The sequence below is a fragment of the Lonchura striata genome, chromosome 5, assembly GCF_050655825.1.
Source record: "Lonchura striata isolate lonStrDom1 chromosome 5, ASM5065582v1, whole genome shotgun sequence".
NCBI classification, from domain to species: Eukaryota; Metazoa; Chordata; class Aves; order Passeriformes; family Estrildidae; genus Lonchura; species Lonchura striata.
In genome coordinates, this window is record NC_140707.1 from 50,110,905 (window position 1) to 50,133,921 (window position 23,017).

A 23,017-nucleotide genomic window follows, 5' to 3' on the forward strand; every position below is an offset into this window, starting at 1 on the left:
GTACAGCTCTGGGCATAATCTCCCTGATAAGAGTTATTCCTCAAGGGCATCAGATCAAATGTTGGCTGGAAATTCAGAGAGCTGAGGGTCATGTCACTATTTCAGATTAGGAAAAAAGAAGTCTTTTATCTTTTCAATGGATTAACAGGTTTTTCTGGCTTATATTAAACTTTTCTGCATGTTTGCTGCTCCCACTTGAAGCAAAAGTTGCTTCCCTGCAGTTGCCTTATGACTGTTAACTACTCTTTACTTTGAAGTTGTATTTTAAGCCCCTACTTGACTAAACCAAGAGATTTCTCTGTCAGCAATTAAAGCTGGTAGTCATTAGAGAGCTGGCCTCACATGTGGAGTGTTTTCAAACCTTCTAGGACACAGTCAATATCCCAGTCTGTTTCTTTGGCATTGAGTACAACACCAATGGGACTACTACAGCCCTCATGCACAGAATGGATCAGACATTTTTGCTTTGATAATTTACAAGCATTGCCAAGAAGTTTTATGGTTTTTGTCCTGTGACAAATCACAGAAATACAATTAATTCCTTCAGTGTAGTGGCTCCCCAGAGGCAGCTCACAAAGAACTGAATTGTTCAAGAAGGCTTTAACTTTTTTCTTACTGTACAAAAAAGCCTACTGTAGTTAAAATACATAATAGCAACTGGAAATAATAAAATGAAATCACACTCCTAGATGAAACCTCCTATGAACAAACATCATTGAGACTTAGCAAGATTCAATAAAAATAAGTTCTATATGAATGAAGGCTAACTCTCCATTTGAGTATGTAGGCTTCTGCAGGATAAATGTCATACTTGCCTAATAAGAAGTGTCCAAACCAGTGAAGAAAACAGGTGAGGAGTCCCTCAGAAGGGAATTGATTCATTTCTCCTAAGGATGTCTCACCAAAACCAGAGTTACTTTGTGGTTTGGGGCAGTGTTTTTGTCATTACTGCTGTGTACCAGGGGCTATTGATACACAGGATGGCATACAATGAATGAATCTCCATCCTAGCTGAAAAGAAGCCCTAAAACCTTATTAAAATATGACTGTATTTAAAATAATATATGCTGTACCTCCAAGGAGCACAGTCACATTACCTAGCCTGTAGAGCTAGGTCAGGATCCAATTAGATCAAGGTAGATTAAGCATTTCATATGTTGAATAAAATAGAGATTCTGAAAATATACACTAAATGCCTAATGACATTAACAATCAAATCTTGTTAACACACAGAACTGAAAGTCCTTTTAAGATAAAATGTTGGGAGAAAAGGGTTAAAACCTAAAGATTTAGTGAGGAGGGAATAGTTCTTACTCAAGCTCAGAGTGACCTTGCAGCAGGGAGTGCTGAGAATGTTGGTGTGGGAAAACTCCATTGATTATGTGTAGTATTGTTCATCCTCTGCCTGTTTTGAGTAGAATTCCTGTGTAGAGGAACTCTTACAGACAGCTTTGAGCCTTCTGCTGGGGGAGAGAGAAGTCATAAAAGCTGAGTCTTGTGATAAACTGCACATGGTAAAGCCCTTTGACTTACTGGGATAGGCAGTGCCCCGCCTGCTGCTGCCCACTGGGATAGTCTAAGCCTAACAGAGCCAGTGTCCCCGTGTGTGTCTTTTCTCTAGGATGAGCCAAGCCCAACAGTGTCCCTTTGTGTCCTTGCCACCTGGCGTTGTTAGGGAGGTAATGAAATAAACTCTTTACATTTCAACTGTTCTTTGGAGGTTGCCTTGGTTACCTTTATGTGTTGATTCTACCACTACAGTTTTGTAACATTTGATAGCCCAGAGGTAGCACTGTAGTAGCAAGTGTTATCATTGAGGTCAATTGCTTACATACATAGGAAGTGCAAATTCACTCTAAGAGGATTAAAAAGGCATCAACAGCTTCACAGGAGCATAAATGTTTAGAAGTTTGCCCTGTTCCTTGAAGAAAATTACTTCTCAATTGTCTCTTTTATAGTATTCTAATATCTCTACATAAAATTACTTGTTATTTGTGATTTGCCTTTAATATGAAGAAGACTTGCAATGTAGTAAACTCTAGAATGCAAAATTTCAATATTTCAATGCTAAAGAGGTTGACAACAAAATGAATTATTTACATATCTCTGTGTCACAGTTTAGAGCATCCTATTGTCATCAGCATACAGTTATTTGTACAGCACAAGCATGTAGCTGTGACCTCTTGATTATGCCAAGTTGTTGTGAAACACAGCCTTAGCCCCTGAAGATGGAAGAGAGTGCACTCCCAGAAGTGTTGCTGATAATATCAAATTGAGAGGGAGCAGGAGGGCATGCTGGAGGGCAGGGCTACCATTCAGAGCAGCCTGGAGAAGTGGGATGACAGGAACCTCATGAAGCTCAATCAAGGCAAAATATTGTATCTGGAATATAATAGTCTTATGCAACAGTACAGGCTGTGGGATGTCTTGGCTGAAATGACCTGGAGATCCTGGAAACAAAAACTAAACACGAGAGAGGACTGTGCCCTCACAGCCACTAAGTCACTTGTATCCTGGCCTCTGAGAGCAAGTCATGGAAGTCATTATTCCCTTCTCTGTGGCATTTATGAGAACAGTTCTCCAAAGATTTTCACACAGTGCATCAAGTCCAAGAGTAATGCACTTGTGACAGGTGAGGAGAGCCTGAGGGAACTGTGTTTATTCATTCTTAAAAATAGGAAGGCTCAAGGGAAATCATATCTCTATCTACAGCTTCCTAGTGGGAAGGTATAGGGAGGATGAAGCCAAACTCTTCTCAGAGATACATTTCAGAAGGAGGAGAGGCAACAGACATGACATGTGATAGGAAATTCCAATTAGAATAAAGGAAACAGCCTTTGCTTTGTTGTTTGCTGAGGTATTTTACCATAGGCATTATCAAAGATGTCTGGACTAAGTGACCTCTGGAGACCTCAATGAATCTATCACTAATAACTAATGTCCAAACACTACTAAAGACATAGTTTTCACTTCAACAGTTTGAGGCTTCAGACAAAACCACAACCTGACTCTGACATCTGCTGAACATAAATATAGTGCACACTAGAAACTCTTTGCTTCTAAGAACTGCAACATTGGCCCACTAAAGTCAAAGCCCATAAAGGCATGACTACAACATACATCAGATTTCCAAACTCCCAAAACACAGAGGAATTGACTAACCTATTATTTGCCTTTAGATGTCCCATAATCAAAATAGTTAGAATTGAAGAAAAATTCTGTTACCACATCAAATAGTTAAATGCATTAGAAACCTGTTTCAAATTATTTCTGTTTTAGATTCAACTGTAATATCTTTTTGAATATTGTAACCTTCTAAAATATAGAAATCTGTGAACTGTAAAATACTATTATTTCATTTTAGCAATATTCCACTTTCACCTTGATTGCATGGAAATGTGCATTGATAATGATTCCACTTTAGGTACCTTTAATTGGTAAAAACCAGTATCTGTCCCTTTGGATGAAAAGAAAAATATTGAAGTAGCTCATACTTCTGTCTTCCTTTAAAACAACACATAAGCATATACAAAGGGAGAAAGAGAAAGCAGAAACATAAAAGATGCAACATTCTCTCTTCTGCATATTGTCATCATCTCCACACTGCTGGAGAAACTTAGATCCATCACAACTTTTCCATGCTTGGTACGCCTTATCACTGCCAGACAAAGGAAGTTCATCTATGCCATACTGACTGCAATTGCAAACAGTGCTAGAATCACCTAGACCAGAGCTCTCCGTAAGCACCTCCTACCTTCTTTTTTGTCTGTCCAAATACCCAGGTTATGAACCTCTGTACTAATTCTCATTACAAAAAAATCTCAATGATTAAGCCCATGACCTTGTCTAAAACAATCTGATTACCTACAGCCTACCTCTAGATACCTGAAACTAATGAGGTAGCAACTCCTCTCTTGTTATGCAGTTTCCCTGCCTTGCTGTCCCTGGTCATAGCTAATACCTTATCTACTCAGCCTTCTGATGAGGTTTAGTGTCTCAGAGGGTCTATAGTTACACTCCACAGTTAGATATTTCTTCTGATGAGGAATTTTTTAGCCCCTGCCTTAAAGGCATTCATTAGGTAAGTTTTCCAGAATTTCAACTCTTTGAAGACAAGCTGCCAGTGGAAGGAAAGCTACCTGTTGAGATTTGGTATGGGATTTGACAATATTGCTCCAAAGTTCCTCACCTGAGAATTGGCTTCTGTCATTAGTCAATGAGAAAAAGTTTCAAGGTCTCCATGTTTTTGCACAAATAGGGTTCATGAAACAGATATTACTCAAAGCAGCAATAGTGCCACTGATCTCAGCTTAACCAAGCCCTGCACATGCCAGCTAAGCACAGCACCAGTTAGCACTAGAAAATCCCTTGAACTAGTGTATGACTTTGAGCCACTGTGATTTGGGTGCACAGGCTGGATGCTCAAAAATGGCTTGTCATTGTCGAACTTTGTATGTTTGTGCAGACACAGACAGTTCCACCATGGCCTCCTGCTGGCTGATCCCTGAAGCAGTAAAGGGCAGCCATTTCATTCCTTTTCTTGACTGGAAAGGATTAGGAAATTGTGACACTCAGGTTCCTCCTCCAGCCTTCTTTCTACATTAATACTGATCTGAACAGGGCAGGTAGAGAGAATTTTCACATTCTGGGTCAGTTACAGGCAAAATACCAAAGCAACACTTTATCAAATCCTAAAACAAACCCTAGAATATGGTAGATCCTCTCTGCACTTCGGAGACCAGTATCACAAAATATTCTTATGTAATGCCTCACAATATTTGCTCTAAGAAAATGAATGCACTGATTGTAATAGGTATGGAGTACAACAATATGTCCTTGGCTTTCAAAGTAATTTCTGATGACTTCTGTTAAAACAGTTTATATTCTATCTAATATTTTCATTTCATTTTACTAGCCAAGAAATTAAACTGCCTTCTCCAGAAATATCAGTATGATTTAAAGGAAGTTACCTGGGTAAATAAACCCAGATGGCTATTATTAATTTGAAAATTTGCCTTTGCTGATGTAGGCTTTACATTAAAAAAAATCAGTAAAAAATTGAAAAAAATATTTTGGAACTTAATTAAACAATTGCAGATTTTAAAAACAAACACATAAACAAAAGTGCAGTACATCCATAATTTCATTTCTAAGAGGGATATACAGCAGTACAACGTTTCTGAGGGGGTATAATGCAAAATCAAAGAATGCAGGAGCTCTGGTTTTAGGAGGGAAAATAGCATTCCTCTTTTAAATAGTTCTGTCTCTTTGGTTGTCAACAGCACTGATTTAAGGTGTCCTCTGAAAAATCTTTTAATATCTACTCATTTATTGAAGTATGACCTTTTCACATTTAATAACCTGGAAACTGCATTTTTATCCATAGATTATAAATTATCAGATACCAGTCAAATTCCCCATGCCAGGCACAATGTATAAATGAAAGCTGTTTCAATTACCTAATTTTATATTGGGGTCATTATTACTTCATCCTTTAAAATATCTAACAGATTGTAGCCAAAATCTATTTGATGAGAAAATGTTGATAAATCTCCACTGCATTATCAGAATTGAATTTTCAGTCTTGCTAAGGATGCAAGTATGGAGGTTTTTTTACCCAGTTTGTGTCCGTTTTAAAAAATGAAGCAAAGCATCCAGTAAGAACTGCTGAAAGAAAAAGAAATGTAGAACAGAGTCACACTTCATGATTTACACACCCTATTCAGCACAGGTATGGCAAAGGTCCCAGAACACTGTGTGCACTTCTCAAGGCCAAAATAAGAGCTACCCATTATAAGGCGAGGAAATAAATTTTTCCTCATGTGATCATTTACACATTCTTGAAGGTCAGATGATGGAAATAGCATTAAGATGAATATAAAATACAAAATACTTTTAATTGTGATCGGTGTCTGCCTGATCATATTGCTGACCACTATAACTCTGCTTTTTACTCTCATTCCAGCTTTAACAACATGGAGTTTATCAGGATATTTTTTACTTTTACTTTTAACTATAAAGCATATTTTTACAGGAGGCCTTTTGCAGGAGATGCTATTTCTCTAACAGAACTATTGTTTGAATCTGAATCTATGAGGATGCTCACTGATATTTTGACTATCTCCTGTCCTGTCCTGTCCATGAGGCATTCAAATTGCCTCATTTATTAATATGATAGCATATGGTAAGAAAAGCTTAAGAATTCTGATTCTTTTTGAACAAGCATATTGGAGTCTTAGACATGCATAGTGTTTACCCAGATTTTCTATTGAAATGAATGGCAAAGTGCACACTGGCTTTAAGTGGAGTAGAAACAGGCCACCACTGAGGGCTTTCATTAATTCTTCCTTCAAGCATAAAACACAGTGCACATCTGTTGAATAAGTGCCAGTCTGAGCCATTTTTTACCTTAGTGTGTATTCAAGAATTATCAGAAATATTAATACTCTGTGAATTTGAAGCCAAAATCCTCTGAATGGCAAGTTATATTTATAAACTAAAGCCTTATTCTGGTAATGCTAACATGCCTAACTGACTTTACACATATAGGCAAAGCCTATCACTGAGGGTATTTGTAGGATTGTTTTTAATCTCAGGCCTTGATGTTTTCTTGAGTGGTTTTTGTTGGTTTTTTTTACAAGCCAGCAGGAAGAAATAATATTTGATGTGTCCTATTTCCTTGAAAAATTGAATTTGTCCCCACCATGGATTTGCCTTATTGTATCCAATTGCTACAATTATTCTTTGAAAACAGCAGGACTGAAAAGAGTACCTAGAAGAGAATGAAAAAGAAATAAATACTGAAAGGCTCATATTGTGCTAAGGCACAATATAAAACTCCCTACATGGACAACAAATGGTGCCGTGTTTGTCCAGTAGATACAAATATCATTAGATTATGCGGTCAATATTTTTATGTAGTATGTGTCATAATAAAAAAGAAAAACCCAATTTTGGAAATTCCTTAGGAAAAAGAGGTTAAAAAGTGATGGGCAGTAATTTTTTTTTAATTTATTTTTTTACTATATAAAAATTAGCTAACAAGTGTACAAATTGCCTCTTCAAAGCACATCTGTGGAAGGGCCACTGGCCTAGCCCATTTTCACTTGGAGAGTTCAACACATATTATTATCCTTATATTCAACAGTCATGTTAGAATACCTTTTTAATGTCATTTGGCAAACAATATTGCTGAAACTGACAAATATAGGACTAGTAAAGAAAATACTTTATATGACTATTTATCTTAATTTCTGTACATGTGAACAGAGATTTCCTTTTGAGAAACCAGAAGTTTTGGTAATTATACATATTCTATAAAAAAGTGTAAAAATGTATCATTGTTGATTCAGAAAATACAGCTGAGGGATTTCAATATGTAAGAAGACTAATCAAATTAATCAAAATTCTTTTGAAGATCCCAAGCTTTCAAACACCAGTATTGCTGAATAATTGATTTCAAGATGTTGCATGAGAAAAAATACATTTTCCTTTTCAAAATTTTTAATGCATTTGTTCATTTCTTGTAAAATATTAGTGAAATCTATACATATGGCTAAAACACATTATTCAACTTTTTTTAATAACTGAACTTCTGAAACTGAACCACACTGAATGTTTTCTCAGCGAGGCTCCTTGGAAAAACAGAACTTTCCCTTAGGCTTTGAAAAACAAATTTCCTAGACTTAGAAACAGCCTCTCGTGCATTGTGGCATACAAATAAACACAAGACATACAGCATTGAAAAACAATATTTTGGAGACGGTGTATTTTTCAGTACTATAAAATATAATGTGGTACCAGAGATGCTAACTACTAACCAGATATAGCAATGCTTCCTAAAATTCCTATTCAAATTCCCTGTTATTTATAGTTTCCCTTTGTTCTGTGCAGTGGTTTAATAGCTACATCACAGTATTTGTTCAGAAGGTGAAAAAAAACCCACTTTTATATAATCCAAAGGAGGAACAGAAAAGTTTTAGTATTCTCAGTCTCTGCAAAATTCACCTTCTGCTTTTGTGGCTATTTTAATGTGAGTGTACAATAATGATGACAGTGGGTCTAGTTAGCAACTATGAAATTGTGAGTTCTCAAACATCCCCAGAAGAATTTAAACCTACAAAAGGACCTATTTTTGCTGTGACTGATTGTTTTACATGTTCTATTTCATCCAGCTCCAATGCACGCCCAAGGTAGATTCCAGTCTTCTAAAAAAGCGTATATTTGGGATGGCTATCAGTGACATTTATGAAGAGAGTAAAGAAAATAAGTGCTCCATATACCTTCAGGTAAACAGTTTTAAAAGTCTTGTCTCTATTCCATGAATGTAACATAGTCTGGTTTTCTGTGCCTGTGCTATCTAGACAAGAAAATTTTAATACTGAGGTTGTATCCAACTCTTTTATAAGGGAACCTATAAACATAATAGAAGCATTTGCAGCAGGAGTTGTTATCTTGGAAATTATAATACTATTTTCTCCTTAACAGTGTTAAAATCCTTAGAGATTTTAAGATAAAGGAAAATGTATTTCTGGCATTCCTTTTTAAATGCTGTCAGTCTAGCTGAAAACTTTACGCCATTTTTTAAAAGAATCCAAAGGTCAAAATGTCACTAAATGTTCTGGTTTTTCTTTAATGTTTAGGGCCTTCAGAAAAAAAATCAAAGCTTTTATTGTGTAATTTGGTGAATCAGTATGAGGCATTAGACACAGAAAACTGAGGAAAATTATATTGATCCATGAGAGCAAATCTGCATGAAGTTTGCTACTCTGAATGGAAAAAGGCTTGCTAGCTGTATGCAGTGAATACAGTTAAAGAAATAAATTATAAAAGCAGAAACTTGGAAGAAAATGTTGGAGAATTTGTGGTTGCAGATATGCTCTTAAAACAACCTACAGAAGCAGGCACTTGAACAGAGTCTTTTAAAAAAAAGTGGAAATTACAAAACTGAATCTGTATTATTGCCTCTTTCAGTAGGATAATTTTGGCTAGATAAAATAATTACAGCACTGCCAGCACATCCAGAAACTCTGAAAATTATACAGGGTCAAAGCCCCATGGCAGTTAAGGCCAAGCTGCCTTCCACTCACCCTGTAGCAAGCACCTCACTTGGAGTTGGGAACCCTTTCCTCCCAGACTCCTGCTAGGATCTGGCCTCCCTTCTGCTCCCAGGTCCCAGTGCAGGCCAGCAGCTAGGCCAGCATTCAGCTGAGAGTTTACACTCAAGGTGATCCACTGATAACACAGTGGCTGCCTTGCCACAAAAGGCTTCTCCCACCACCTCTTCTTGTGGGTTTTTTCAGCTGTGCAACTCAATGTGGCACCAGTATTTTGATCCCTTCTGGAAGACACCTTACTCTTCCCACCCATGAACCGTGGTCTCTGCATTCATCTCCGCTTACACAGTATGGGCAGAGATTTCTCAAAAAAAGTCCAGTAAAAATGTTGCATCCAACTCCTACAGAGAGGAGAGCACCCTAGATTCATAGTTGTCTGTGATGAAAAAAGAATGGCAAAAGCCAAATGAGTCCCAAAAATAAAAAGCTGAAAAAAACTACACACTCAACATGGGGAAAAAAAACTCTTAGGGGTTTTCAAGGGTTTTGGTTTTGCTTTTCACTTTTTTTAATTGCTACAGGCTGCACTTCAAAGCAGAAATTCAGAAGGACACAGAATTACTGAGCTTAGAAGCAACCTTTGGAGATCACCTTGTTCAATTCCATGATCATCTAGAACAAGCTGCTCTCCAGGAATGTTGGTTCCAGAGCCTCTCTGGGTGCTCTGTTCAAGTATTAATTAGCTTTACAGTAAAAATGTTTTTTTCTTCTGTTTGAGAGGGATTTCTTCAACTATTTTTTCCTTTTTACCTCTTGTATTTTAACTGGATACCACTGAGGAAGCTCTGGCTCTGTTTAATTTACTTTCCTCTATCAGGTATTTATATAACTTTATAAGAGCCTCTCTGAGTTCTCTAGACTAAGCAATCCCAGCTCTCTCCTCATATGTCAGCCTCCACTCAAATGTCAGATGCTCCAATCTCTTAGTCATCAAGCCAGAAATAATGAAAACAGAAGCAGATGACATAAGAGAAACGAGAGCAGGGATCCCTACAATACTGCCACCCACATCACATAATGCAGCAGCTTTGTTTTGTTCCTCAGTGTCAGCTTTGAAGACAACAAACACAGAATGCAGCCACAGGATTAGTAGGTTTTTTGAGTGGCCTTAAGATGAATGAACCAGTCAGACAAATTCAGAAACTTCACAGCTACTAGGGCTCCTGCCCTGAACTAAAATATATCTTAGAGGAATTCATTAAATGACTGCAAACAGAATAGGAAACCAAAAATGCAAGAGTGAATGTGAGCTAAGAGTCCATGTGGAGAGTGGGACCCTATGTTTTATAGGAGAGAGGCCCAGTCAGTAAATGGCTGTTAAGAGTTGATCTTTGCAATAATTTTCTGAATGGATGGGAGAGGACTAGACCACATTTGTCAAGCCTCACAAGAGAACAATATGCAGAACACAAATATTTTGAACAAGGGTTTTAGGATGGAGAGTATGAAAGTTGAAATACTTTTCTATTTCAGAAGTGAAAGGCTGATAAGTCAGATGGGTAAATGGAACAAGAAATAAGACACTCTCAAATAATGCATCTTCATGACAAGTAGACTGTTGCTATTATCAATGGTAAGTGAGACATCAGGGAATAGAGGGGGTTTAAGGAAGACATTTAAGAGTTCTTGTTTAAATATTCTGGGTTTATGACTAGACATCTACAAGAGATCTCTGTATCACAATCAGTCCAGTTTTCAGTTTAATTTGGATTACATTGAGTAAATCCAGAGATGAGTGGTAAATATGTGCAAATATTCAATATAGACACTGGCACTAAAAACTGCAAAGCATTTCCCAGGAAATGGAAACTGTACCCTACAATCCTTAAGTAAGCATAATTTTGTTAGGAGTTTTATCTGGTTTAAGACTTCAGTGTTGATACCTTTGTTTCATATGTTTTCATAAAGCTACTTCATGTCAAATCCAGCACTGCCCTGCAATTATTTTGGAAATTTTTTACCTCTGCAAAATGGAAATAAAATGGTGATTTTGGCAAACACTTTACAAGATATAAATTACAAAAACATTCAGAAAGTGCCATGAAATCAGAACAGTAGCTTTCTACATCCATTTTGGATAAGTATAAATTACAAATGCAATCTGCTGCTGAATTGAAGCAAGAACAAGTACTTACATACAAAAACAAGCACCTTCCTGCTCATTTTTCCTGGTCTAATAGGTTATGAAAAAAAGTCAGCGCCCAAGAACCTTTCTGACTTTCAGATAAGTATCAGAGGTGACCTTATCACTCTACAACTTCCTGAAAGGTGGTTGTACTCAAGTGGAGGTTGGTCTTTTTGTCCAGGAAGTAACTGATAGAACCAGAGGACACAGTCTTAAGCTGCGCCAAGAGAAATACAGGTTGGATATCAGGAAAAAGTTTTTACAGAAAGAGTGATAAAGTTCTGGAATGGTCTGCCCAGGGAGGTGGTGGAGTCATCATCCCTGGATGTGTTTTAAAAAAGACTGGATGTGGCACTTGGTGCAATGGCTTAGTTGAGGTTTTGGGGCATGGGTTGGACTCAATGGTCTTGAAGGTCTCTTCTAACCCAGTGATTCTGTGATTACATGTGAATAGGGAGGGTCACAAACTAATGGTCAAGGCAGAGACCAAGCAGGAAGAGGATGAAGAGGGGTAGAAGAGGGAAAAGCAAATGCCTGTTTAACCAGGAAGTATTTTAAAGGTTTTTCCCACTAAACCAGATAGTATACATGTGGTGTGGGTGGCATAGCAGTGAATGGAAATGTGAGCTTTTACATTGCTGAGTAGATATATTTGCAAATATTCTAGAAAGAGGTAGGAAATCTTCAGAAATTGTAGACCATTACCTCCATAGTTCCAAAATGTCACTTATGTTCTGCGCAGTCAAGGAGTTCTTCATATATATGAAATACAGAAATGTCTAGCATGGACAAGTAGCTAAATAAAGAAATCAAAATATCTATTTACAAAAAAAATATGTTTCAAGGAAAGGCCTAAAAGATGGCTCATGAACCCAGTATGAATCTTCTCTGGACATAATGTAAGCTGCACTGACACTCCACACAAGCCAGTCCAGGATTCTTCCTGTTCAAGTGTTGCTAAGCAACATCTCTACCCAGCAGCAAGGATGTGGTATGAAGAACTGCCTGGCTTTATAATTATTTATCATCTAATCTATAAATGCTTTTCTAAAAAATCGACCAGAATTTTGCAGACTTTGGTGGTTGCTAGCTGGTTTTGTGGTTTTGCTTTAGAAAAAAACTATCAGATATAATTTGGATGCTTGGTCTGCCAGACAGCCTCCGTCTTGTACAATTTGCTTTTAAAACTGTCTTCTGTTTATCTTTTCATAGTAAAATCTTTCATTATCTTCCCTTAAAATTATGTGTTTTACAATGAATTCTTCATTTTATTCTCCTTGACTGTTCTGTAAAAGGAATGCTAGATAGCAAGCAAATATTTTCAAATTAACTTTCACTAACACAGCACTTTGTAAATTTCAGTTGATGTCACACAGAAGTTGTGAGGACTCTAAGACACATCAGCACATGAAGAATCTGTTCATCCCAAATAAACAAACTACCTTTCCAATCTCTGTAACCTATTACATGCCAACTATTTCCCAAGAGTTAAAGTATGTTTGCTTTACTGAAGTGCATAGCTTTTAAGAAAATTAAAATTCCTAAACCAATTTACATAAGGAAAATCAGATTTGCAGCCTGGGGTACTTTTACTAGATTAGTGTAGGAAGGAACAGAAGGAGATGGACTTCATCATCTCAATTCCAGGCAGTCCAGCATGCAAATTGATGCCCACACCTCGTGTTGCACGTGCTGTGAATCTGGACCATTCTATACAGGCTTACTCACATGGCAAATTGACAAGCAATGTGCTCAGAATAGATTGTCACTGTTATGTGAACACAAAGAACTGACTGTGAGGGCAGGTCATCATCAGTCAGTCCATCTCATAAGTTCACTCTCTCCCAGACATACAGCATGTACTCTATATACTTTTGTTCTGCAAGGGAGCAGCAGCTGCCAGATATATTCCTGGCATTAGGGCACTGAACAGAGCTTTTCTCCTTGTTCTTATCACATGGCTTATGTCTACTTGCTGTGCCTGTGCTGCAGTTTTACATGCAATAGGTTCCTGCAGGGACAAAAGACACTTTCCTGTCTTTTTTTCTGGAGATCCTCTGGGTGTATAACTGCTTCAAATACATATTTATGTGTGCATAAACATTTATATAGATTATTATCAATCTCTCAGCCTTTTTCCTGAGATAATATTTTGCATTTAAAGAAATATTTTTATTTCTTGCTTTTGGATACTTACAGCTATCATCCATAAGGGGACCACATATCATGAAACCAGAACTACTGTATTTTTTTACCTGAGATTAAAAACACCATAATATAAATTATACCATTCTATAGCTTCTGCTTGGAGCTATTCTATTGGACTATGAGAATGTCCTTCTATAGGTAAACCTTGCTCTTCATAATCCAAGGATGTGTGATGTGCAGGCTGCCACTCAGTTGGATCCATATGTGTCCATTCTACAAGCCAAATGTATCTCTTGTTTATCCTTGTCTCATCTTGATAGAAGCAAATTCAGGTATGCCAGGTATCTCAACATTGTGTGACAATCAATATCTTGGAATTTCAAGACCATCAAGTTTCAATAAATAGGTAGAGCAGGGTTTGGTCTACCACTGTTCAAGATTTAGGATCTTCCAGATGCAGCAGCTCTAAGTTGTCAGGTTCTCTGTTGTTCCCAGCAGTAGTCAGTGCTACCCAGAACACTCTACATGTTCTGCAGCTCTGGGGCTTGAAAGTACCCTTTTCTCTATAGTATCTGTGTCCTGGTAGACAATATTGTACCAGCCCCTTCTCTCAACACAATCCCCATAAGAGCAACTTCAGCTGGAGGCTGTTGTTCAGTGTCTCACAGCTGAGCAGCACAACTTGGCCACCCTGCCAAATCAAACTCTTCTCTTGCAACCATATTTATGGGGCTTAAAGTCTGATATGTAAAAGCACAGTCCTGAAAAAAAACAAAAAAGCCCCACACAAATTCAGCCAACTCAGAAAACACAAAGGGAAACACATTACTTCAGACCTATAGAGTATATTGCAAATTACACTGCATGACCAACAAAAGAAACAAAATGTGTAGAACAACTGGCTATTTTATTACCATATGCCTTAATGCCCTACTACACTATAAAATATGTGAAATAACTGAACCATATATTGTAGGTCTGTGTGTATATGAAAACAATATACTGGTAACATTTCTGTAATAATACAAGCATGGTGACAGACTACTCTGTCAGCAGTAAACCTTAATGCCTAATGCCTTTAACATCTCACCACTTACTGATCTCAAACTGAGTCTTGTTCCTGAGAAATCAAATTCTCGTTCCTGGGGGTTTATATGTAGCTGTAATCATTGATCCATGCTGTAAGGGTTTAAGGTTTGTGGAATTCTGTACTCTGCATACCAGTACACATTTTATATGCAGAGATTTCTTTGTTGTGCAAAGCATTCAAAGTTAATGGATGTATTGGTTCAATGTCTACAAATGATATGTCAAATAAAAAATTGGCTATACAAAAGAGTTTTTCTACTGTCCTGGTTACAGAGAAAAGGATAGAGTTTAATACTCTGTGTGTGACCGAGTTTTTTCTTCTATACCAAGCCCATCATCACAGGGGCTGTGGGTTTCAGCAGGAGGAGACAGGGTGCCAGATAATGATCATGCCTCGCTCTCTCCAGTGAAGGCACTGTCACCATCAACCCCTGCAGACTCGGCTCTTCTGCCACCCACACGTTGGCACCTCACTTTTTCTCCTGTGTGACTACAGACCTTCGGTGCTGAAAGGGACAGCGGTGCCACTCCCAGGCCTGGTGCTGAAGGGACAGTCTGAGACACGGCCATACCCCGAAAGGCTGGGGTGGCACGGAGTCAGCACTGGAGCAGGAACATTTCAGAGATAGAAGCTGCAGTTCAAGCAACTGTCTGCGTCTGAGCTGAAAGTGGCTGCACAATACCTGCTCAGACCACCTCACTTAGAGGGATTCCTTTGTCCTTGTTTTTCATTGTTTTTATGGTGGGAAGGGGGAAACATTAGTTGTGGGAGCTCTTTTATCACATTGCCTTTGTTTCACAAATACCGTACGGGCAATGAAAGGAAACAGTCACCATCTTGCCTTTTTTCCCCAAATACCACATGGCACAGGGCATGGGAATCCATTCATCCAGGTTGCTGTATCGCCTTTGTCTGGGGAAACAACACGGATGCATCCTCCAGGGAGCGTCCATCATCTTGGTTTTGTTCTCAGTGGAGAATACCTTTTTCTGGATAAAACACCTTGGCTTTTGTATACTTTTGCCATTAATGTTGCTGTTGTTACTGTGTGTGTCTTTTTCCATTGCTTTGTGCTTTCAGTAAATTGTTACTTCAAGCCCTGTTATTGCCTTTTTTAAAAATTTGTCCCTCACTTACTGAAAGGTGTCAGGGAAAGGGAAGTGTCTTATTTGGAGTTTAATTCTCTGCTGATCTTAACACCAGCACATCTGCAGAATTAAACTCTGATTCAAGACATCCATGATTCAGTAGAAATTCCATTAGCTAGGGAAAGAAATCTACTACCAGCGTGCTAAATTTCACATTATCATTTGTGTTGAATAATGCCAAGCTTCTTAGAGATAAACAAAAATCCTTTCTCCCAAGGGTGGACCAAGAGATATTCAAATTCTGATGGAGATACCACTTCAGATACCATCAATATAAGCCAGTTTCCCAAGGGGGAAGAGCCTTGTTCAATGTTCATTTTGAAAAGGCTCTACTCCAGATAGCACTTTGACACACTCCCAGCTGCTCTCCATAAACCTCCTGTTGCCTTGTTCGTACAACTGGTCCAAGTGCCCTCAATCACAAATTAAATTTACAGGTTTGCCTGCCATTTCCTCGCAGCCTAGGTCTTTGCACTTGGGTGTGTTACACTGCACATGTGGTGTGAAGGTTTCTCAGATTATGTGATGGAACTCTGTAGTCCAGATTGAAGCTGCTCCCATCAGGATGATGGGATAAGTACAGTCACTTTCATACATACAGTCACAGAACCACAAACAACTGACCTTTTACAGCCCATAGAGCAAGTTCCTGTGCTGCAAACTGGCAGGAGTAACTGAATGTCACTGACTGCTGAGAAGCCAGGAAAAGCTTTTTATCATGACACATGATGGAGAATGTGAGATTGTCTTCTCACTCTCTCTAGCCCACTCTCATTCTAGTTGTGAAGGAAAGGGAACCCTTGAGAAAGGATTTTCTTAGAGATGGGAGACACTATTTTTGGTTTTGCAGCTTTGAGGACTGTCTCGAGTAGCATCAATTACAGAAAACTCAGCAACAAACTGAAAACCACTAATGGAACACTGCAGTTGATCTTCACTATTAGTAGCCAAGAATCATGCATAATGTACCAGTTATTGTCAATTGCACAGCTATACGATTATTTAAATAAATACGTTTTGCAGATAGTTAAAATGCATGGCAGGACAGTATAATAAACTGAATATTTATTAACACCCTCTCTAAACTGAATATGTTATGAGGCATTGCAGATTTTTTTTAAATGTATCAAAACAATTCAGAGCTCTATTATATCCATTCTATTTTAAGAATATATTATATAACACACCATTTTTAATGGATGAAATAGAGAATCTTTAGAGTAATATATACCCCAGAAGAAGTACGATGGAAAAAAAAATCAGAGGAAAAATGGGTTTTCTCCTTTTTCTTTCTCTTTCAGTTTACAATCTCTGCTTTTACCAGTGCTGCAGCTGGTCAGCTTAATTATTTTCTCTTCTGTAGGTAGTCAGTCTGTCAGTTCCCATTCTTGTTTAAAAGGTCATTGCAGCAAAGGAGGGTGGAGGGAAAGGAAGAAAATTGAATAGGGCAAACCCAAAATCTGACAGAACTCTCAAAGGCAATAATGAATTTGCATGTTAGATTCTTATTTCTATTGGCAAAGACCCCATCAGTGTCAAGAAATATAAATCAAGGTAATTTTCCCTTATTTTGACTTGCTGTAATAATATCACCATATATAAATGAGTGGCAGAAGCTAATTTTTTTGTCAAACCCTGTACTAATGAGGAATGGATTGAGGTGTCAATGAGTGAGTCAAATTATGGAATTAATTAGATTTCACCCTTTATGTGGCATCAAATTTTAACTGATTTAATAATTCTTTTCAAATTCTTGTCTTGCTTTGCAACCAAACAGATTTGTTGGACATTAGGCTTCTATTTCATGAGAAGACCCTTACATCATTAATAACAGTATATCCAAATAAGAGCATGGTCTCTTGGTTGAAACCTCACTATGGGGGAATAAATTGTCTCATCAAAACACAAAAAGCAAAGTTGTTTCAAATAGAACATTGACCATAATCATTGATATTTGAGCACTTCAGGTTATTTTCAAGCACCCTTTCAAGAACTTAATTCCCATTGTAACTCAAAAGAGACCAAGCCTTGGATGGGTCACAGATTATTGAACCCTTCTATTACATACTCAGGAGTTTCTATTAAGAGAAAGTAAAAACAATCCATCTTTTCAATATAATGCATGAGTTGGATGGAAATGTAATATTGGCAACATGTTTGAGTGGTTTTAACATGATGATTAGTGAACTGCTGTGCATAAACATTTTACTCTACTATATTCATTCAGAACCTTATTCCTTTAAATGAACAAGATTATTTGCAGTGAAGACACTTGCAAAATTAACACAGACCTAACCATTGTAGCAGTAACTACAGAGAAATAAAGCAAAAAAGGGGACAGAAGACTTCTCAATAAGAAATAAGCAACTGAAGTATTAGTCAAGAATAACTAAATGGACAAAGGCTCAGTGTAATCTTTAGAAAGGAGAAGAATGGAAAAAAAACTGTAGCATAATAGCCCAAAATAAATAAATTAAACAGGAAAAACAGGCAATGAACTTCTTATTTAAAAAAGAAAAAAAGAAAAAAAGAGAAAAAAAGGCAAAATAATACAATTTATCACAAAGCATATTTTTCACAAATAATGCAACAATTTCTGAATACATTAGAACAAGGCAGCTGCTCTTTGGACCTTCACACTCTGAATCAAAGAATGTAGCAATTTTCATTGAGTCAGTGCTGGTTCAGGCTGGGATATAATTAATTTTATCCACAGTAGCTGGTATACAGCTACATTTTGGATCTGTGCTGAAAGTAGTGTTGATAGGACAGAGATATTTAGCTATTCCTGAGCAGTGCTTACATACTCAGGAATAAGTCCTTCTCACACCACCCCATCAATGAGTAGGTCCGGGGTATCCAAGAAATTGAAGGGAATCCAAATGGAGCAACTGACCACAACTGACCAAAGGGATATTCCAAACAATATGGTGTCATATCCAGCATATAAAACTCGGAAGAGAAGAAGGAGGAAGAGGTGTTCAGAGTTCTAGATTTTGTCTTCCCAACTACTACATATGATGAAACACTGCTTTCCTGGGGATGGCTGAACACCTGGCTGCCCATGGAAAGCAGTAAATTCCTCAGTTTTTATGCTTGTATGTGTGGCTTTTGCTTTACCTTTTAAATTGTCTTTATCTCAACCCATGAGTTTGCTCATTTTTGTACTTCTTATTCACTCTCCCATCCCACCAGGGGGGAACTGAGCAAACATTTATACTGGGTTCATTTGTGACTGCAGTTAAACCATGACAGTCAGCTTTAAAAAACAGAATTTTCTCTTTAATATGGAAAAGCAGCAGTAAGCATGCCACTTTATATCAGTTCAAGATTGCTTTCTAAATGCTGCCAGATACTGTAGTTTTGCTGCCAAGATACATTTAAATAAGTAAAATAACTATGATATTGTACAACTTTACAATAACCTCTTGGTCCTTCTAGCATATTAGCCCTTTTGCTGAAAACCTGAGTGATTTAGATTCACTCATATTTGAAAAAAAAACTGTGAGCATTGAATATTCTCATCCTTTAAATTGATTTTTATTGGTGATCCCCAAGACACAGCCAAGCTAACATCACTTTAGAATGACCCAAGCTTTTTAAGCTTCAAAGGGCTTAATGAGTAGAATCAAAGTGTTTACTAAAATACTATCCACTGGGATTTGAGAGCACATTTTCTTTCTAAAACACAGAGCCAACTCATGCTAGCATAAATGAATGCAGTTACTCTAGTTAAAACTGTTACCTTAAACTTAAGTTAACCTTACTTTATGGCAGCTGAGGGCTGCCATAATTCAGACTTTAGAAAATACGCTTCCAAATATAATACCATAATATCATAATAACTTCATATTTCTTTCTCTGACATTCTGTTAATTTTCATAGTCAAGCTTCCTTTGTGATTAAAAATAGTCAAAGGAAAGGATTGTCACTGAAGACTCAGAGAAGCAGAAAATTGAGCCAGAAATGTCACATGGAGGCAGTACAGGAAGACAGGCTTCCATCAAAGCTACAAGCAACTCCTTTCTGCTTAAATGAACAACCTTACCTTTATATTAGTCTTTTAATGCTTGGCACAACAGTAGATCATCTGGCATATCATCATTAATCTAAAAGTTGTGTCCTCTTAAAGAAGGAAATTATGTATTGTCAGAAAACACAATAAGAGAAAAAATGTAATAGCAAATCATATATGATCAATAACTGTATTGTTTAGGCTAACTCATGCACTCCCACTGATACATGCTTGCCTAAACAGAAGGCAATGTACCAAAGACAGTACAATACGATTATCAGTGAAGTTTAGGCAGAATTGCCAGTCTTTTATTGTCTCTTTTAAGAGGTAATTAGATACCAGGTATAGAACTATAACATGAGCAAATAATCATTCTTCCTTCTAACACAGATATCCTAACATTGTTGGTCATCCCCAGGCAAGTATGAAACACTGAAAGACCAGCTGCAAAATAAATTGCTCTTGGAAGATGGATGCTTTCAGAGTTTATTAACTTTATTTCTCAGGTACTATGTGAGCCTAATTTCTGCAAATTTATTATTTTTAAAAGTGAGACGAAAATGGTTAGCACTATCAAATTCAGTACTTTGGATGGTCTGGATATTCATGTCACAATGCAACAATGTTGACAGTAAATCTGCCAAAGTACCCTAATCAACCATTTCCAGAAACCTGTTGACATAATTTCTAAACTGAAGTATTTAGTACAGTTTTGTGATTACATGAAATTGAGAGATTGGATATTATCTAGTTTGGTTTGTGTGAAGAAATAAAGGACATTAATCATTTAGTGTCACTTACTGTTGTAGTTTCAGCCAGGACCTTGGTGTCATTCAGTACCACCGCATGTCGTTGCCAGCGACATGGGAAAGGGACTCTGGTTTCTGATAAGAAGAGCCTGGCTTCTGGTAGAAAAAACCAAATGTCAGGATTGTCCACCACTGTTCACTATTTTGAAGTCCTTAGTGAGCATTTCTCATGTAAATCACTTTCTCTTTTGTATACTTTTGTTATTAGTATTGTTGTCTATTTTCTTGTCTCATTGCTGTTTCCAGTAAATTGTTCTTTTCTCAATCCCTGATCTTTGCTTTTTGTGTCTCCAATTCTCCTTTCTGGCCACTCTCAGAGAGTGGGGGGAGGAGCAGAATGGAGGTGGAGAAAGGGGAGCAAGTAAGCAGAAGTGTGGTTTAGAGTCTTGGTGGGAGAGCTAAATTGAAGCAGCAACTTGTGAAATTTCACCTAGGTACCCTGAGCTTTTTTATCTACTTAAGTAAAAGAAGGTCTCAGACCAAACTGAGCCTCAAAAATAAAGAATGAAGAAAGGCCACTGTCCCCATCAACAGAAGTTGCAGCCTTAGGGATAAGAGAAGAAACAGCCCATGTAGAGAAAGCAAAGGCAGTGGAGATCAACATTCCATATGCTAATATTGTAATTGGACCAATTTCCCATGAGGGCTGGGAAACTTAAACTGTAAGGGTATAGTTGCCCAGGGATCTCTCTTCAGAGTCATATGGCTCAAGCTGTTCCTACCATTATATCACCCAAATAGATTATCTTATTATACTTAAAGACGGAGATATTGCTACAGGATACTTAGGATAGAGAAGCATCATTAAGCGTTTCCTTCTTTTAAAGATGAGCAGGCCTAGTGGAATAATAGTCTTGGCATATGCAAAAAACAAAAATGGCTTAAACTTAAACTGAAAAGTAATTTGGATAATACTAGTTATGTTTATTCAAACAAATTCAGTCAATTCTTCTTCCATTTTATTCCATATCTCATTTATAAGCAACATTAGAGACAGGATATAATTTGTGATGATGCCTTATAAATACCAAGGGAGCATAAAAGCTGCTTGTTTAAGTTTTTAGAGTCAGTCTGGAAGTCCTGAACAGCTAAAACCTATATACTTAAGCAGCTTAAAAGTGTTGCCACAAGTCTACAGGATAACAGAGGAAAGAACAGAAAGCAATTACACAGGAGAATATTGAGAAATAAAACTGCTAATTCTTTTTCATTTGGGTTATAGCTCTCTTCTTCTCTTGCTTTCTCCTGCTTCCTTTACTCTTTCTATCCCTTCTCCTTCCTTCCTCACTCACTAGTGATTTCATGCTCTTGTTTGCAAGCTTATTCTATTTCACCAACTACTTAGCATCCATCTGTGCCACAGCCCACTCCACTTTCAGTGGCAGTACATCTTTGCTGCCAGTGGTCTGGAGAGTCTCAATCCAGTTTTGTATTGCCAGACCATCTATTAATTTACACTGTTTATGAGTTCCTTGATTCTAGTACCACAACACCACAGTTGCTACCTTCCCTATCCCAAGACACCAATTAGCCTGATGTTTTGACCGCTAAACCAATCAAGGGAGAAAAACAAAGCTGTAGGGCTGAAGTGACAATCCCACATAGCAGTGAGAGCAGCAATACTGAACAGCAGATGCAGTGAATAAATGCTGTTCACACAAACTGAAATTCATTCTTGTGATATAGCCAGTCGATAATGAATAGCAAACAAATTGATGAGATCCAAGGTCTGTTTACAAAGTACAAATGAGAAGACTGAGACTGATCATATTAATTATTTGCAGCTAAGAGTTTCACTACATTTAGCACTGAATGATTCAAAAAGATCTTACCATAAATGCACAAATCTCTGCTGCCCCAAGCCTGTTCAACAAGTCCTGAACTACATCTTAAGCAGGGGTCTGAATCACTGATTCACCCAATATTCAGTGTTGTGTAACTCCAATTAGTTTTTGTTATGGGAGAAATATCAAAAGTTTAAACTGAAAGAAAGAAAAATTAAATCACAGGATTAAAAATTAAAGCACAGGAACCAGTTTTCAATCAATTTCTTAAGTGCTTTTAGAATTTTTTGTATAGTGCATTGAGATCTGTGGATAAAATATCCTGAGTAAGAGTGAAGTATGATTACTGGTGCCTCCTGATGGAAGAAATATCTTTCATTTGGATTTTTTAATGGTGAGTGGAATGACTTGGCTTATATTCAGACTATAAATTCTGAGCATTTCAACATAAGAGTACTAAATAAAAAAAAATATGTTAATATAGCATTCTTTCTCCAAGTCTTGATTTCCTACTACTTCCATGTTACTTTATATCCAGGAACTTCTTAAGAAAAGAGTTAGTGATCACAAGAAGAGATTCCCAAGTATAGGTGCAGTACCAATGGCTCTGCTGTCATAAAACAAAAGGGTAGTGAATTTATTGATGTACGATGTAGTTAGAGTTAGCTATGGAGGACTAAATGAAGCACACTTCCCTGTAGAGAATAGTGATTTTGGACACCAGGTACACTATTAAATAACATCTTGAGCTAGCACTAACAATTTTTTCTCCAAGCTGCACA

The 23,017-nt window shown here is 37.4% G+C and overlaps 1 long non-coding RNA gene across 3 annotated transcripts in view; it reads right to left on the minus strand.

Annotated features, from left to right (window-relative positions):
* The window catches only part of LOC110477204 (uncharacterized), a 118,002-nt gene that overhangs the window by 80,966 nt on the left and 14,019 nt on the right, over window positions 1-23,017 (minus strand). The window contains exons 2-3 of one of the 3 annotated variants that reach the window (XR_014955697.1): window positions 20,444-20,547; window positions 19,676-19,752 (exon numbers count right to left, since the gene is read on the minus strand). This is a non-coding gene — a long non-coding RNA (uncharacterized LOC110477204). Of the gene's footprint in view, window positions 1-19,675; window positions 19,753-20,443; window positions 20,548-22,283; window positions 22,434-23,017 lie in introns of all 3 variants that reach the window. The other 2 variants (XR_013340103.2, XR_013340101.2) reach the window with 2 other exon arrangements.